Here is a 17,246-nt window from a genome sequence, read left to right on the forward strand (position 1 = left end):
GGGCATGAACAGGCAGTTTTCAGACAAGAAAATCAAAGTTATCTATAGTCATACAAAAAAGTGTTCTAAATCACTATTGATTAGAGATATGCAAACCAAAACATTTCTGAAGTACCACCTCCCACTTATCAGATTGGCTAATATGACAAAAAAGGAAAATGATAAATGCTGGAGGGGATGTAGGAAAACTGAAACCTTAATGTACTACTGGTGGAAATGTGAAATGATCCAACCACTCTGGAGAGCAATTAGGAACTATACCCAAAGGCATAAAACCGTGCATACCTTTTGATCTAGCAATACTACTATTAGGTCTGTATCCCACAGAGATGTTTAAAAAGAGAAAAGAATACATTTGTACAAAAATATTTATAGCAGCTCTTTTTGTGATAGTTAAGAATTGGAAATCAAGGGGATGTCCATCAACTGGGGAATGGCTAAACAAATTGTAGTATATGACTGTAATGGAATATTGCTGTGCTATAAGAAATGACAAGGAGGATCATTTCAGAAAAACCTGGAAAGATTTACATGAACCAATGCAAAGGGAAGTAAGCAGAAGCAGAACATTGTACACAGTAACATTAATATTGTATGATGTAGAACTGTGAATGATTTAGCTATTCTTTTTTTTTATTAATTTATTTTGAATTATCAACAATCACTTCCACATGCTTTTGAGTTTAAAATTTTTCTCCCCTTTCCTCCCCACCACCTTCCCCAAGATGGCACCCAATCTGATATAGGCTATATATATACATTCTTATTAAATATGTTTTCAGATTAATGATGTTCTAAGTAAAAATTAGAACCAATAGGAGGAATCACCAGAAAGAGGAAACAAAAACTCAACAGAAGAGGAAAAAAATAGCAAATAAAATGCTTCAATCTGCATTCAAATTCCACAGTTCTTCCTTTGGATGTGGATAGCATTTTCTATCATGAGGCCTTTGGAGATGTCTTAGATCCTTGTATTGCTGGGAAGGTTTAAGTTTATCAATATTAATCATTACACATGATTTAGCTATTCTTAGCAATACAAGGATCTAAGATAATCCCAAAAGACTAATGATGAAAAATATTATCCACCTCCAGAAAAAGAACTGATGTTGTCTGACTACAAACTGAAATATACTATTTTCACTTTCTTTCTTTCTTCTTTGTTCAAGTCTTTTTGTACAAAATGACTAATATGGAAAATTTTTGCATGATTGCACTCATATAACCTATATCAGACTGTTTACTGTCTCAGGCAGAGGGATGGAGAATGAGGAAGGGATAGAATTTGGAACTCAAAACTTTTAAAAAAATGTTTAAAACTGTTTTTACATGTAATTGGGGAAAAAATAAAACATTATTTTTAAAAATTAGGATATTGTACTACCTAAAGAATTGTTGTAAGAATATGTAAAACACTCTGTAAATCATAAAAAAATATACCTGTCAATGATCATCATCTGTCCTTTCACTTACATACAATTTTTGTTTTAAAAATGAGAAAACTGAATAATCGCTGAAAAAAGTGATTTAGAATAGTTATTTATAAATTGATAACATTTTTTTAATCTTTGTTTTGCATTTAAAGCTCAGTAAGTTCTTTTTGTCTCAAGCTAAATTCATAACAAAAATCATTTCTAAAAATTCCTATCTGGAAAAGTATGTATATATGCATATCTATTTATATATATTTATGTACATATACACATATATTTACATATGTATGTAAAAAGATTGGTTCCTAACCCACTCCTATCTAATGGGTAATGCTATGAGGCTTAATGAGAAGTCTGAAAATCAATTAGACAAACTTGGCAGGAATTGAGTTTTGTTTTCCAGAGATGAAAACAACTGTTCTTGGTCACCACGGTTTTTGAAGGATTATAGACTATTTAAGGCTCTCAAAATTTCATACTCATAAGCAGAAAAGGCTCCAGCTTAAAGATAAACTGTATCAGATAACCTTAAGAACCTCAATGTTCATCAATCTAAATTTATTGAGCATACTTCCTTTTGGTCACATGACACTGTCTGGCATTCAAAGCTGTGTTCCCCCAGCCCCTTCCAATCTTCTTATAACCTACCCTTTGCCACATACTCTGCAATTTAATGACACATCTCCTTACTGTTCCGTGAACAAGACACTCCATCTCCTGACTTAAGGCATTTGCATTGGCTATAGGTCACACATGGAATGTTCTCTCTTCTCATCTTTCTGGATGGAGACTTCCTTCAAGTCCTACATAAAATACTACCTTCTATAGGAAGCCTTTCCAATTCCCTCTTAATTCTAGTATCTCTCTTCTAGAGTACTTCCAATTTGTCCAGTACATAGTTTGTTTGTATATAGTTATTTTCATGTTGTCCTTCCCATTAGACTGGGAGCTCCTTGAGAGCAGAAACTACCTTTTTCCCTTTCTTTGCATCTCCAATGCTTAGCATAATGATTACTACATAGGAGAAGCATAATAAATGCTTACTTCCAAAGGAATACTGAGAATAGTTCAGGCCAGATATGAAGCTTCTTATGTCAAAGAAATGATAGATCAAAGAACTGGTATAACTAAGTTAAAGGAAGTATCTAGCTAGTGTTGATCCTATCACTCTCAGGAACCATAATGAGAAGTAAACAGAGGTACAGTTACTCTTCTAAGTAAAAGGTCATACTGAAGGTTGACTGGAACAGAGAAAACTCAAAGTATCCTTCTTCTTCTACATCCTAATAAGTGAAGGAAAGCAAATAAATTCATCTACAACATTACAAAAGTAAAGAGTTCAAAGGGATGGCAGAGACTTAACTTAAGAACCCGGAACATGGTCTACTCACTCCCAGTATCACCACAATGTGTTAAACAGCAAAGTAGTACAATGGAGAACCTTTGGCAATTTAAAAGGTGGAAAGGGAAACTTACAGAAGATAAGAAATACTTACAAACACTTTCTGATTTTCCTAGCAAAGAAAGTTTGCCTATGAAATAGCAGTCACACAATGCATCTGAATCCAGCATCACTAACAAATCAATATCACTTTACTACATACACCATAGGAAAGGAATAAAATTATTCTGTTCAAATAAATAAGAATTTTGATCATCATCAAAGGAATCATCTACCATTTACTGGGAACTATCTATAGACCTAAAGAAAGAGAGTATAAAATGATGAAAGGAGCAATGACTGTGAAGTCAGAGGATGTCAGTTTATATTCCCAGATCTGATGGTTAAACTAGCTTGGCAAGGTACCACAAAAAATCACTAAGCCCTTTCTTGGGAATTAAACTGTGTAACCTTTCTGAAGCCTGGTTCCACACTACAAAAACGGGAATAACATACTACCTACCTCAAAGAACTGCTAAAAAGAAAGCAATGGGGGAGAGGGGGGAGGAAGGGGTTGGGAGGGCGGAGCCAAGATAACAGAGAAAAAGCAGTGACTTCCCTGAACTCTCCCCCAAATCCATCTGAACACATTTAAATAATGACATAAAACAATTTCTGGAGTAGCAGAATCCACAAAAGAATGGGGTGAAATAATTTTCCAGCCAAAGACAACTTAAAAGGTCAGCAGGAAAGATCTGTCCTACCTGGGTGAGAGTGAGGCACGGTCTAGCACAGGCTGTGCTAGCACAGACTCATACAGAGCAAACCAGGAGCAGGGCTTGGGAACCACTGAATCCACAGTAGCAGCAGCTGCTTCTGGAGCTCTCTGCCCACAGAAGGCAAGGGAGTCAAACAACTGGTCAGAAGGAAATTACAGGGGTCTCATTGCTAGCACTGAGGCAGGACTCTCTTGCTTTGCCCACACTCAGATCAGGTTGCAGTCCTGGGTGGTAGTCCCAGGGTGAGAAGCAGCATAAGCACACCAGAGGTTGCAGCCACAGTGGAGGGGGAACCCTCTTCACAGTTCCAGGGCAGAACAGAGTGCTTGTGGTCACTCACAGACCAGAGCACAGGTCAGGAGAGTAGTAAACACCTCTCCTAAATCATACCATCTTGGAAGAACTGAAAACTTACAAGTCCCTAGAAGTAGCTCTGAAAATAGCTGCATAAAAACCCTTGGCTTGGGACAGTGTGCCCTCTACGTTGGAAGCAGAGCTCTACTTTAACGAAGAGTTAAAAGTCAAGAAATAGGCTGGGAAAATAAGCAAACAGAAAAAAATTCTGATCATAGAAAGTTACTACGGTGACAAAGAAGTTCAAAACACACACTCAGAAGAAGGTAACAAAGTCAAAGCTCCTACATACAAAGCCTCCAAGAAAAATATGAATTGGTCTCAGGTCACAGGAGAACTCAAAAAGGATTTTGAAAATCAAGTAAGAGAGGTAGAGGAAAAATTGGGAAGAGAAATGAGAGTGATACAAGAAAATCATGAAAAATGAGTCAACAGCCTGGTAAAGGAGACACAAAAAAATACTGAAGAAAATAATACTTGACTAGGCCAAATGTTAAAACAGGTACAAAAAGCCATGAGAAGAATGCCTTAGAAAGCAGAATTGGCCAAATGGAAAAGGAGAAAGAAGAAAAGAATTCCTTAAAAAATCAGAATTGAGCAAATGGAAGCTAAGGACTTCATGAGAAATCAAGAAACAACAAAACAAAAGAATGAAAAAATAGAAGACAATGTGAAATATCTTATTAGAAAAACAACTCACCTGGAAAACAGATCCAGGAAAAATAATGTTAAAATTACTGGACTATCTGAAAGCCATGATCTAAAAAAGAGCCTAGACATCATCTTTCAAGAAATTATCAAAGAAAACTGCCCTGATATCCTAGAAGGTAAAAACAGATATAGAAAGAATCCACCAATCACCTCCTGAAAGAAATCCCAAAATGAAAACGCCCAGGAATAGTACAGCCAAATCCCAGAGCTCCTAGGTCAAGGAGAAAATATTGCAAGCAGCCAGAAAGAAAAAATTCAAGGAGCCACAATCAGGATAAAATAAGATTGAAAGCTTCTACATTCAAAGATCAGAGGGCTTGGAATATATTATTCCAGAGGGCAAAGGAGTTAGGATTACAACCAAGAATCACCTACCTAGCAAAACTGAGTATAATCCTTCAGTGGAAAAAGTGGAAATTCAATGAAATAGAGGACTTTCAAGCATTCTTGATGATAAGACCAGAGCTGAATAGAAAATCTGACTTTCAAATACAAGATTTAAAAGAAGCATAAACAGGTAACAGGAAAGGGAAATCACAATGGACTTTATAATGTTTACATTCCTACGTGGGAAGATGATAGTTGTAACTCATAAAAATTTTCTCATTATTAGGGTAGTTAGAAGAGTATATGTAGACAGAGGGCAGAGGTGTAAGTTGAATATGAAGGAATGATGTGTAAAAAATAAAATTAAAGGGTGAGAGGAATGTACTGAGTGAAAGGGAAAGAATGGGGTAAGTTATTTCACATAAAAGAGGCAAGAAAAAGCTGTCACAGTGGGGGGGGGTAAATGGGAGGGAGTGAACCTTACTCTCAATAAAATTGGCTCAAAGAGGGAATAACATACACACTCAATTGGGTATAGAAATCTATCTTACCCTACAGGAAAGTAGAGGGAAAGGGGATAAGAAAAAGGAGGTGATAGAAGGGAGGGCAGATCGGGGGAAGAGGTAGTCAGAAGCAAAACACTTTTGAGGAGGAACAAGGCGAAAGGAGAGAGAGAATAAACAGGAGAGGAGGGGAGAAATAGGATGGAAGGAAATACAGTTAGCAATAGTAACTGTGAAAAAAATTTTGAAGCAAGTATCTCTGATAAAGGCCATATTTCTCAAACATACAGAGAAGTGAGTCAAATTTATAAAAATAAAAGCCTTTCCCCAATTAACAAATGATCAAAAGATATGATCAGTTTTCAGATGAAGTAATCAAAGCTATCCATAGACATATGAAAAAATGCTCTAACTCACTACTGATTGGAGAAATGCAAATCAAAACAATTCTGAGGTACTATCTCATACCTAGGACAGAAAAGGAAAATGACAAATGTTGGAAGGGATATGGGAAAAATGAGACATTAATGCACTGTTGATGGGAGCTGTGAAGTGATTCAACCATTCTATAGAGCAATTTGGAACTATGCTCAAAAGGCTATGATCATGCATACACTTTGACCTAGCAATACTACCAGTAGATCTGTATCCCAAAAAAGATAAAAAAGAAAAAGAAAAAGGACCTATATATACAAAAATATGTATAGCAGCTCTTTTCTGGTGGCAAAAAATTGGAAATTGAGGGGATGTCCATCAATTGGGAAACAGCTAAACAAATTGTGGTATGTGATTATGATGCAATACTATTGTGCTATCATTTGTTGGTCATTGTTTGTCCTTCATTCTAGAAGAGGATCATGACATCAGGAATATTATGCCATGACTTGCAAGTGAATTGGATTTAAGTGAGGGAAGGCTGTGCAAGTCACCAGCCTCACTCTCTCCTCTAAAGCCATCTGGTTGCAGTGGCAAGATATAGATCGGGACAACAAGAGATGGCTCTGGATGCTGTGGCAGAACTTGGCTTTTTTAAGCTAAGGTCTTTCCAAGGTCTCACTTTGACTGAGGGAACACCTCAGGACTTACTGCTGACCAATCAATGAGAGCTAGAGTGAATTGGTTTTAAGGCATGGTTTTTAAGAAAGAAATTAGCCAGTAAACCTCAAGATGCCTTGCTAGGTTTCAGTTATCAAAAATTACATTCCTTTGGGTAGAACACCTGCAGGTAAAGGCATGATACCACATGTGAACAGAGGCTGAGGAAGGAGGAAAGGGAAGGGAAAGGAAAGGGAGGGGAGAGGTTGAGGAGAGGAGAGGAAGGAGTTGAGTTGCCCAAATGGAACTGGTCAGTTGGGTTCCCTGTGGGGCAGCTCAGACTACTCACAAGTCATTGCTTGTCCTTCGTTCTTGAAGAGGACCATGACATCAAGATGATGATGCCATGATGTGAACTGGATTCAAGTGAGGCAGGGCTGTGCAAGGTCACCAGCCTCATTTTCTCCTCCAGAGCCATCTGGGTCCAGATCAGGATGACTGGAGATGGCCCCCTGTTATGCTATAAGAAATGATGAGCAGGATGCTCTCAGAAAAACCCGGAAAGATTTTCATGAGCTGATGCAAAGTGAAATGTACTGTGATGCAAAGTGAAATGTACTGTGTACAGAGTAACAGAAATATTATAAGATAATCAGCTATAAATGACTTAGCTGTTCTCAGGAGTACAATGATCCAAGACAACTTTGAAGGACTTATGATGAAAAATGCTATCCATTCCCAGAGAAAGATCTGATGGTGTCTGAATACAAATTGAAACATACATTTTTTACTTTCTTCATTTTTCTTGAGGGGTTTGTCTTTGGTCTATCTTTTCTTTCACAACATGACCAATATAGAAATGTTCTGCATGACTATACATGTATAACCTACACTGAACTGCTTGCCTTCTCAATGTGGGTGGGGGGTAGGGAGAGAGGAAGGGAAGTAATTTGAAAATCAAAGTTTTAAAAACAAATGTTTAAAATTGTTTTTACATATAATTAGGGGAAAATAAAATACTAAATAAAATATTTTTTTAAAAAAGAAAGCAATGTGTAAATCTTAAAGTGCTACAAAAATGTGCACTAAAATTACTAAATTTAAAAGGGTTTTTACCTAATCACCAAGTAATAAGTATTCCACTAAAATTATATTACTATTTAACAGAAAACTACTGAGAGGGATTTTTAAAATAAGCTTGCTAATTATACTTGTATTGGTACTTTAAAATAAGCACTAACAAAATGCAAGTAGTTCCAAGTCCTAGATTTGGCAAAACGCAGGGTTCTAAATGTTAGAAATAAAATCACTAGACATTTATGTCTGCTTCCCTTTGCAGAATGGCATTAAAGGGCAACAGCTTATTTTTATATCTCTCCTTTCAGTATCTGCTGTTCCACATGTATTTGGCTTTCAGCTTAGCCACTAGTAATAAAAGCTTTATTACTTCTAAAAGAACTAACAACCACTTAAGATGAAGATAACTGCCTTAGCACTAATTTTGAAAATATTTAATGAGTTTAGATTACTACAAATATAGTTCCAAAATACTAAGTACTTTCTTGGGAATTAAAAGTCAGGGCCATGAAGATTCACAAGAACTATACAGCAAGACATTATCCTGAGAGCCTTTGAAAATCCTAACACATAGCACATGGGCTAAACTTAGGACAATCTTTGGAAGAGACCTCTGTTACACCCTTAAAGGACTAGAAAAAAAAGGACTTCATGATCTCTTACCATTTTTCCTACCCACTCTTTTTTGATTGAAAAATAGTATAACTATCTTGAACGAAGATATTAACAGCAGATCAATCTTAACACTTTATTAATAATATATTTTGGTAGGCATACACATTTATTTATTAAAAAGTTGTAAAACTGCCTTGTAAAAAGAACTGATACAGGGGAGTAAAAATAAATACAAATATAAAAAGGAGAAAATCATGTTCACTGTATTCCCCATTATGCACTGCACAATCCAGCCAAATGGAACTAAACAGAATGGTTTTCATCCTGCCTCAGTCTACTTGCCCAGGACAGTCCTCCTCCCTCCTCATTTCTGCTCCATGAAATCGTTCTCTTCTTTCACATTCCAGCTCAGGTGTCATGGCTGTCCTCTATAAAGTATTCCCAGACCCCACTAGAAAAAAAAATTATCTCACCCTCCTCCACTATCATTATACCAATTTAGAGCTTTCCTCTATCTCTATCACATTTATCTTTTATCGTTTTTATGATAAAAATACATAAGGTCTTTGAGGGCAGAGACTGCCACTTTTTTAACCTATGAATACCCTACATTTAACACAGTGAGTGGACACATAGTATGCACAAAGACAGGAAAAAAATTCAAACTTTCTATTCTCTCCATTCTAAATCATACAGAAAAAGATTACAGTCAGACGCTTTGTTACTCTGCTAAGAGAGTGAAGAAAAAGGGGCTAAAATCATCCCCTTGCCTTTCTCTCTAATCTTCAACCTCTCCCTATACCCTAGCCCATTTCCTACAGCCTTCAAACATACTTAGTCTCTCCCATTCTTAAAACAAAACAAAATACACACACACAAATACACAAAACTTGAGCCTATCAGCTGCTCAAGATATAGTCCTACATATCTCTTCTCTTACATAGCCAAAGCACTAGAAAAAGCTGTTAATACTCATTGCCTCCACTTCTTCCCTCACTCCCTTTGATCATTTACAATCTGACTTCTGACTTCATCATGCAGCTAAAACTTTCTTTCAAAGTTATCAATTACTAAATTCAACAGCCTTTTCGCAATCCTTATTTTTGACCTCTGAAGTATTTGACACTGTCTACTATCCTCTCTTCCAGAATGCTCTCCCTCTCTGGGTTTTTATGACACCATACTCTCTGGCTCTCTTCTTACATGTGTCTCATCACTCCTTCTTAGTCTCCTCTGCTGGATCATCATCCATACCAAGCCTCCTAGCTATGGGTACAACCAAGGCTTTATCTGTTCCCAGTCAACTGTTTTCCTTCTAATTTTTACCATAATGACTGTTTCTACAAAAACTCTTCAAATTTATGTAAGCAAAGTTATCTATTTTATCTCCTATAATCTTCTTGCTCTCTGTCTCATCAATCACTTTTCCTCTATCCATACTGTGAAAAGTACCATATTCCACACATAATCATCACACCCTGGGTTTTTTTGTTCCAGTGCAAAAACTGGTTTATAACCTTTCATTGCATAATTGTCACGCTTAAAAGGTAAACAGAGCAGCAATGTATTCACCAGTGGCACATGGAGATGCATTTATCTCTCACGCACCGCAAGCCATCGCACCGCAAGCCATGAGCCTAGAATTCTCAGCAGGCCCACTGTCAGTATATTTCTTCCGTAAGCTTTTGGACTTCCTTTTCCATTTGGCCAATTTTTCTTTTTAGGGCATTCTTCTCCTCATGGCTTTTTGGACCTCTTTTGCCATTTGGGTTAGGCTATTTTTTAAGGTGTTATTTTCTTCAGTATTTTTTGGGTCTCCTTTAGCAAGCTGTTGACTTGTTTTTCATGATTTTCTTGCATCACTCTCATTTCTCGTCCCAGTTTTTCCTCTACTTCCCTTACTTGCTTCTCAAAATCCCTTTTGAGGTCTTCCAAGGCCTGGGACTGATTCATGTTTTTCTTGGAGGCTTCGGATGTAGGAGATTTGATTTTGTTGTCTTCTTCTGGTTGTATATTTTGATCTTCTTTTTCACCAAAGTAAGATAATATAGTCTGACTCTTTTTGCGCTGCTTGCTCATGATCCCGGCCAATTACTTGACTTTTAAACTCCTTGTTAAGGTAAGAGTCTGCTTCCAATGTGGAGAGTGTACTGTCCCAAGCTTCAGGGGTTTGTGTAGCTATTTTCAGAGATACTTGTAAAGACCTGTAAATTTTCAGTTCTTCCAAGGTAGCATGATAAGGGGCGAGGTGTTTACTCCTTTCCTGGCCTGTGACCACAAGTATTCCTTTCTGTCCTGTAACTGTGAGGAGGGGTTTCTCTCCACAGCTACGACAAGCTCCACCACGCCAGTGCTCCTCCTCACCCCAGCACTGCCGCCCAGAACTGTGACCCAGATCCACACACGGGCAAAGCAAGAGATTCCTGCCTCAGCACTAGCAAAGAGATCCCTGCAGTCCCTCTCTGATCAGCCACTGGATTCCCCCCTCAGTCTGTGGGCTGGAAGCTCGGGAAGCAGCTGCCCCCCCCCCCCCGGGCCAGGCTCTTGGGGAATGGAGCTGAGACCCCTCCTTCCTCTCTGACCACCAACAGAAACAGACTTTTCCTACTGACCCTCTAAGTTGTCTTTGGCATTGGTGGATTGAGAAGTCTGGAAACCTCCACAGCTGCCCGCGATTCAATCTTCTGAGGCCTGCTCCAGGTTTGCTGCGGCCTGCGCACCCACGCTGCGCTGCACTTCCGGCGCGATACACCTTTCTGATCAATCATCCAGGTTGTCTTGGGCTGGAAATTTGTTTCACTCTGTCTTTTTGTGGGTTCTGCTGCTTCAGAATTTGTTTAGAGCCATTTTTTATGAGTATTTGGAGGGGTTTGGGGGAGAGCTCAAGCAAGTCACTGCTTTCACTCTGCCATCTTGGCTCCACCCACTTTTTCCAAAAGTTGACTTTCATAGTTTGTTTAGAGCACTGCAGCACTAAAGGTATTGTCACTCAATCCAATGAAGAGCCATAGGCGTAAAAGGAGCAGGCAGGCAGGCGAAGTTGCCGTGAGTAAGTTATATGATACGGTAAGATTTGCATCTTCCCATGCTAGCTAAACTGTACAGTTCGTCTGCCAGGAATAAATTAATATGCAAAGCACTTCTTTCTCATTATGGGTAAATATAAAAACCATTCTGCAGGCTTCGAGCTGAAAGTGATTGTGTTCACAGAAAGACAGTTTTCAGAAAGTAAAAAGTTGGTGCAAGACTGGCAGAAACTAAAAAAAAAAAAAGGTAATACCAGCACAATTTTTAAAGCTTCACATAATGGTCGCACCTCACTTTCTTGCAAAAAAATTGGCATAAAATCTGCGACAATTAGGCAGTGAAATACGGTATGTCCTTCCCTGCTCCTCTAATTTATGATGTAACCTACTATATTTAAGTCATGTTCCCAGTTGGAATTCAGTGCAGTATTTGGTGTGAAATGTTGGTACAAATGGAATCCTACCAAACTGCTTTCTAGTTTTCCCAGCAATAAGCATAAAGTGCAAACAAACATCATTTTATTTTTTAAAAATTTATTTATTTTTAGTTTTCAATTTTTCCCCCTCCCCAAGATGGTATGTAATCTGATATAAGCTACACATTAATCACATTAATCACATTAAACATATTTCCACATTAGTCCTATTGTGAAAGAAGAATTAGAACAAAAGGGAAAAAAACACAAGAAAGAAAGAAAAAAAAAGAGAAAATAGTATGCTTCGATATGCATTCAGCCTACATAGTTCTTTCTCTGGATGTGGACAGCATTTTCCATCTTTAGTCTCAGAATTGTCTTAGATCATTGCATTGCTGAGAAGAGCTAAGTCTATCCAAGTTGGTTATTGCACAATGTTGCTGTTACTATGTACAATGTTCTACTGGTTCTATTCACTTCACTCCACATCACTTCATTTAAGGTTTTCCAGGTTTTTCTGAAATCTACTTGCTCATCATTTCTTATGGAACAATAGTATTCTATTACATTCATATACTATAACTTTTTCAGTCATTCCCCAATTGATTGGTATCCCCTCAATTTTTAATTCTTAGCCACCACAAAAAGAGTTGCTGAATATTTTTATACATGTGGGTCCTTTTCCCATTTTTATGATCTCTTTGGGATACAGCCCTAGAAGTGGTTTTGCTGGGTCAATGGATATACACAGTTTGATAACCCTCTGGCAGAGTTCCGAATCGCTCTCCAGAATGGTTGGATCAGTTCACAACTCCACCAACAATGCATTAATGTTCCGATTTTCCCACATCTTCTCCAACATTTATCATTTTCCTAACAAACATCACTTTTTATAGATGATATGATGACTCATCTATTCTTAATTCCTTCAATTTATTTTTCTTCTCTTATTGCTATAGCTACCAATTCTAGGAGTTATGTCAAGTCACAATTTCTTTTGATGACAGTCTTCTAGTTGCCCAGGTTCACAACCTTAGAGTCATGCTGAACTCCTCAATGTCCCTCACCCCAAATCAGTTACCAAATCTTACCTATTCTACTTCCACAATATCTCTTGCATCTGTCCCCTTCCCTCTCCCTAATCATCTCCCTTACTATTCTCTTCTTCCTCTCCAATTTATCCTCCATGCAGATAATGAGGCTAAAGAATACATACATATTCCTAAAGAATTAATCTACGTCACTCCGTTGATTAATAAACTCCAGTGATTCCTAATTACCTTTAATATCAAATACAAACTCCTCTATTTGACATTCAAAGCCCTCATAACTTGGTTCCAAATTTTCCAGCCTTATACATATAAGAAGCGTGCTACTCACATAAATGTGATCTACATGGGATGTCTAAACATATTAACAGGGACTTCAAGGTGAGGCAAACAGAAATCAATTGACTCAAACACAAAAAAATTAGAACAATATCAAAAATTGGGGAAAAAAAGAGAATGTAAGGTATCTGCTATAAAAAACAACTGACCTAGAAAACAGGTCTCAGAGGGTCAATTTAAGAATCATTAGACTCCCTGAAAATCATGTTTTTTTTTAAAAGTGCCTAGACACTATATACCAAAAAATTCATCCAGTTTTAGAAGCAATGGGTGAAGAATGAATAGAAAGCATCCAACAGTTACCAAAATGAAAAGTCCCAGGAATACCATAGCTAAAATTCAGAGCTTCCATGTCAAAGAAAACACACTAAAATATGTATACAAAAATAATAAGTTCAAGTTCAAAGGAATCACAATCAGTATCACACAAGATGTTTCTATTATACATGAGAGGAGATCTTGAAATATAGTATTCCAAATTTACCCTGCAGAGCTAAGTATAATCCTATAAAATAGACCTTTAATGGAATAGAGGCCTTTCAAGCATTACTGACAAAAAGTCAAAAATAAGTAGGAATTCTAAAATATAAACACAAGAGTAAACAGCATTCTAGAAAAGTAGATTTATTTGAGCAATTAGGGAAATGATGATGCATTAACTAACATTCCAGTGGGTTGGAGGGGAGAGAAGAATCCGTTTAGAACCTGATTATCTTCAAAGGGTTCTGATGGAATTAAATATGAAAAGCTGAGGTCCTACAGGTGGACTAATTTTGTCCTGAGGGTTTTAAGAGAAGAAAGAAAAGGGAGGGTAAAAGGACTATACTAGTATAGAAGAAGGAAGAGAATCCGCTCTTTCTCATAACTGGGATATGTGAGAAGAGTCTGAGATGAACCTTACTGAAATGGACAAAGGAGATTGAACCACACACACACACAGAAGCAGTTTTAGTGTGAAGACAACATCAAACTCGAGAGGAAAACAAAGCTGGGATAAAAGGGTTTCAAGAAAGAGAATAACACTGGGGAGGGAAGTCACAAGTAAAAGAAACTTCTTGATTCTGAAGTGGAGATTAAAAGGAATTAAAAAAAAGGAAAAGAACTAGAAACGAAGAGTGCATATCAGTGAGGTATAGCTAAACACATTGTGCTATATGAATGTAATGGAATATTATTGTGCCATAAAAAATTATGAAAGTGATGATTTCTGAGAATCCTAGGTAGTATGAATTAATGCAAAGTGAATTCAGTGAGGAAAACCAAGAGAATAATCCATACAATGATAACACTGTGAAGAAAAACAACTTTGAAAGACTTTAGAATTATCAGTCATATCTCCAGTATATTATTCTCTGTCTGACAAGCAAAATTTGTTTTGCTTGACTATGTTTGTTACAAAGGTCTTTATTTTTCCCCCCTCTTTTTCTCAGTTGGTAATGAGGCGGGAGAAAGGTAGACAATTTTGAAAATAACATCTGGAATTTATCATATTGTGTAAGTGTGATGTGTTTTTTTTTTAAAGTAAGTAATATGTGTGCTATAAGAAATGATGAAGAGGCAGACTTCAGAAAAACCTGGAAAGACTTGTATGGTCTGATGCTGAGTGAAGTGAGCAGAACCAGGAGAACGCTGTACACAGTAACAGCCACATTGTGCAATGACTAATATTGACAGAATTAACCCTTCTCAGCAATACAGAGATCTAAGACATCTCCAAAGGCCTCACGATGGAAAATGCTATCCACATCCAAAGAAAGAACTATGGAGTGTGAATGCAGATCAAAGCATACTATTAGCTATTTTTTTCTTCTACTTTGTTTTGTTTCCTCTTTCTGGGGGTTCCTCCTTATGGGTTCTAATTCTTCCTTACAACATCACTAATATGAAAATATGTTTCATAGGAATGTATATGTATAGCCTATATCAGATTGCATGCCGTTTTGGGAGGGAGGTGGTAAGGGAAAAGGAGAAAAATTTAAAACTCAAAAGCTTATGGAAGTGATTGTTGATAAATCAAAATAAGTTAATTTTTTAAAAAAGTAAGTAATATGAAAGATTCACAGTTTCATATAAAATCCTTTTGTTTTATTTTGCTGTGTATATAGAAATTCTCAGTTTTCTGGTTAAGTTCAAAATAAAATTTATAATGGATAAAAAGAAAATAATGTGCTTGATTTGCCATATATAGAGATTTTAAGTATGCTACTTGCTATACTACCTTGGCCAAAGTTATTCCATTCACCTCTGGCCTTAGTTTCCTCATCTACCAAAGGAGGGAGATACACTAGATTTTCTAGCTCCATCTTCCATGAAATGCAGTCAATAAGATTCAGATGCATTACTGAAATGCTTGTTGACTGACTGCACGTCTTCAACAAGGCTTTAAACCAGGGGTTTTTAGACTGGGGGGCTAAACTAGATAAGCAGGTAGACAAGTAATCCTATGTATTTTATCATTAGCACATAGTACAGTGCATGGCACATAGTAGATGTTTATTGACTGATTTATTGATTTTATACAAAGTTATAGATAATTATATTTCAATATGATTGGTTTCTTTGTCATCCTATTTTTATATAAAATTATATATAAATAACTATGTCAATGATAGGGTTCCTTTTGAAATCTATGTGTTTTATTTTATATAAAATTATACAGATAACTATTTCAATATAATTTTCTTTGTAATCCTGTATATTTTGTTTTATATAAAATTATAGATAACTATTTCATTATGATAGATTTCCTTTGTAATCCTATGTATTTTATTTTACATAAAAATTATATAGCTGCTTCAATATAATTGGTTTCCTTTGTGATTGTGTATTTTATTTCATACAAAAATTTTTGATAACTATTGCAATGTGATAGATTTCCTTTGTAATCCTATTTTATTTTACATAAAATAATAGATAACTGTATTTCATTGATAGATTTCCTTTGTAATCCTATTTATTTTATTTTGTATAATGGACAACTGTATTGCAATATGATAAGTTTCCTTCGTAATCTTATGTATTTTATTTTATGTATATACATATATATTTCAATATGATTGGTTTCTTTTGTAATACTGTGTATTTTTTTATGAATTTAAAATTTTTAACTTGAGCAATAAATGCTTCACCAAACCCCTAAAGTGGGGCATGCAGGGTCAAGGGCACAAGGATAGATTAAGAACCCTTCGCTTTAAACCCAACTCTCGGGGTGTCGCCTTTTCCGTGGAGAAACAAAAAGGCTAATTAACAACACCCTCTGATGCAGCGTTTTAAGGCTTGCAGTAACAAGTGCTTGGGGGATGCCTGGCGGGGAAGGGGCTTTTACCTGTGTCTCTCCCACCCCAACGTCCCCATCCTGTACCCCGCAATTTCTCTCCAGAGTTTTTCCAACCCACCATAGCCGCACCCCACCCCCAACCCGCTCGAAAAGTCTTCACAACCTGCATCTACCCTCAGCCCAGACCCCCACCCCGACCGGGGGGCTTCGTATGCCCCTGTTCTCGAGGAGAAGAACATGAGGCCAATGTCACCCCTTTTTCTCGTAAATCCCGAGCTACTCACTCAGAGCAAAATCTGGGTTCCGCGACCGATCCTCACTTCAGGCGGGCTTAGGGACCAGGCCGCGTTTCCATGGAAACCGGACTGCGCGCCACCCACAGAACCACCGACCACATCAACCGCTGCCTTCGCGGGTGTCTCCGTCAAAGACTTCCCCGCAGAAAACTGGCCCTTCAGTTCCGGGTTCTGTCAGAAATTCCTTCCCATTCATTCCTTCCCATTGACCACCTAGGAAATAACGACACCTTCCTGAGACCTGAAGGACAGCTCCTGGACGATGATGACGGTGGTGGTGATGGTGATGGTGATGGTGATGGTGATGGTGATGGTGATGGTGATGGTGATGGTGATGGTGATGGTGATGGTGATGGTGATGATGATGATAGCTGGCATTGATATAAATTTGAAACAGGGATAATAATAGCACCTGCCACCCAGGGTTGTTGGGAGAATAAAATAATATTTGTAAAGATTAACTTTAGTTACATATTTGTATCCTTACAGCAACCCAGAGAAGTAAGTGCTATTATTATCCTCATTTTACATATGGAGAAACTAAGACAGATAAAGTGACTCACCCAGGTTCACAAACAAGAGGCTACAGTTGAACTCAGATCCATCCTGACTAGTTACAGTATTCTAT

The 17,246-nt window shown here is 37.3% G+C and overlaps 1 protein-coding gene across 3 annotated transcripts in view; it reads right to left on the reverse strand.

Moving 5' to 3' along the window:
- CCDC57 (coiled-coil domain containing 57) overlaps nucleotides 1-16,774 on the reverse strand; it is a 260,478-nt gene extending 243,704 nt beyond the window's left edge. Inside the window, exon 1 of one of the 3 annotated variants that reach the window (XM_021000950.2) lies at nucleotides 16,607-16,774. The gene's annotated coding sequence lies outside the window, so the exon portion shown is untranslated. The remainder of the gene's footprint in view (nucleotides 1-16,606) is intronic. The other 2 variants (XM_021000949.2, XM_021000948.2) reach the window with 2 other exon arrangements.
- Nucleotides 16,775-17,246: the final 472 nt, after the last annotated feature.

Source organism: Phascolarctos cinereus, unplaced genomic scaffold (assembly GCF_003287225.1).
Source record: "Phascolarctos cinereus isolate Bilbo 61053 unplaced genomic scaffold, phaCin_HiC Scaffold_5;HRSCAF=322, whole genome shotgun sequence".
NCBI classification, from domain to species: Eukaryota; Metazoa; Chordata; class Mammalia; order Diprotodontia; family Phascolarctidae; genus Phascolarctos; species Phascolarctos cinereus.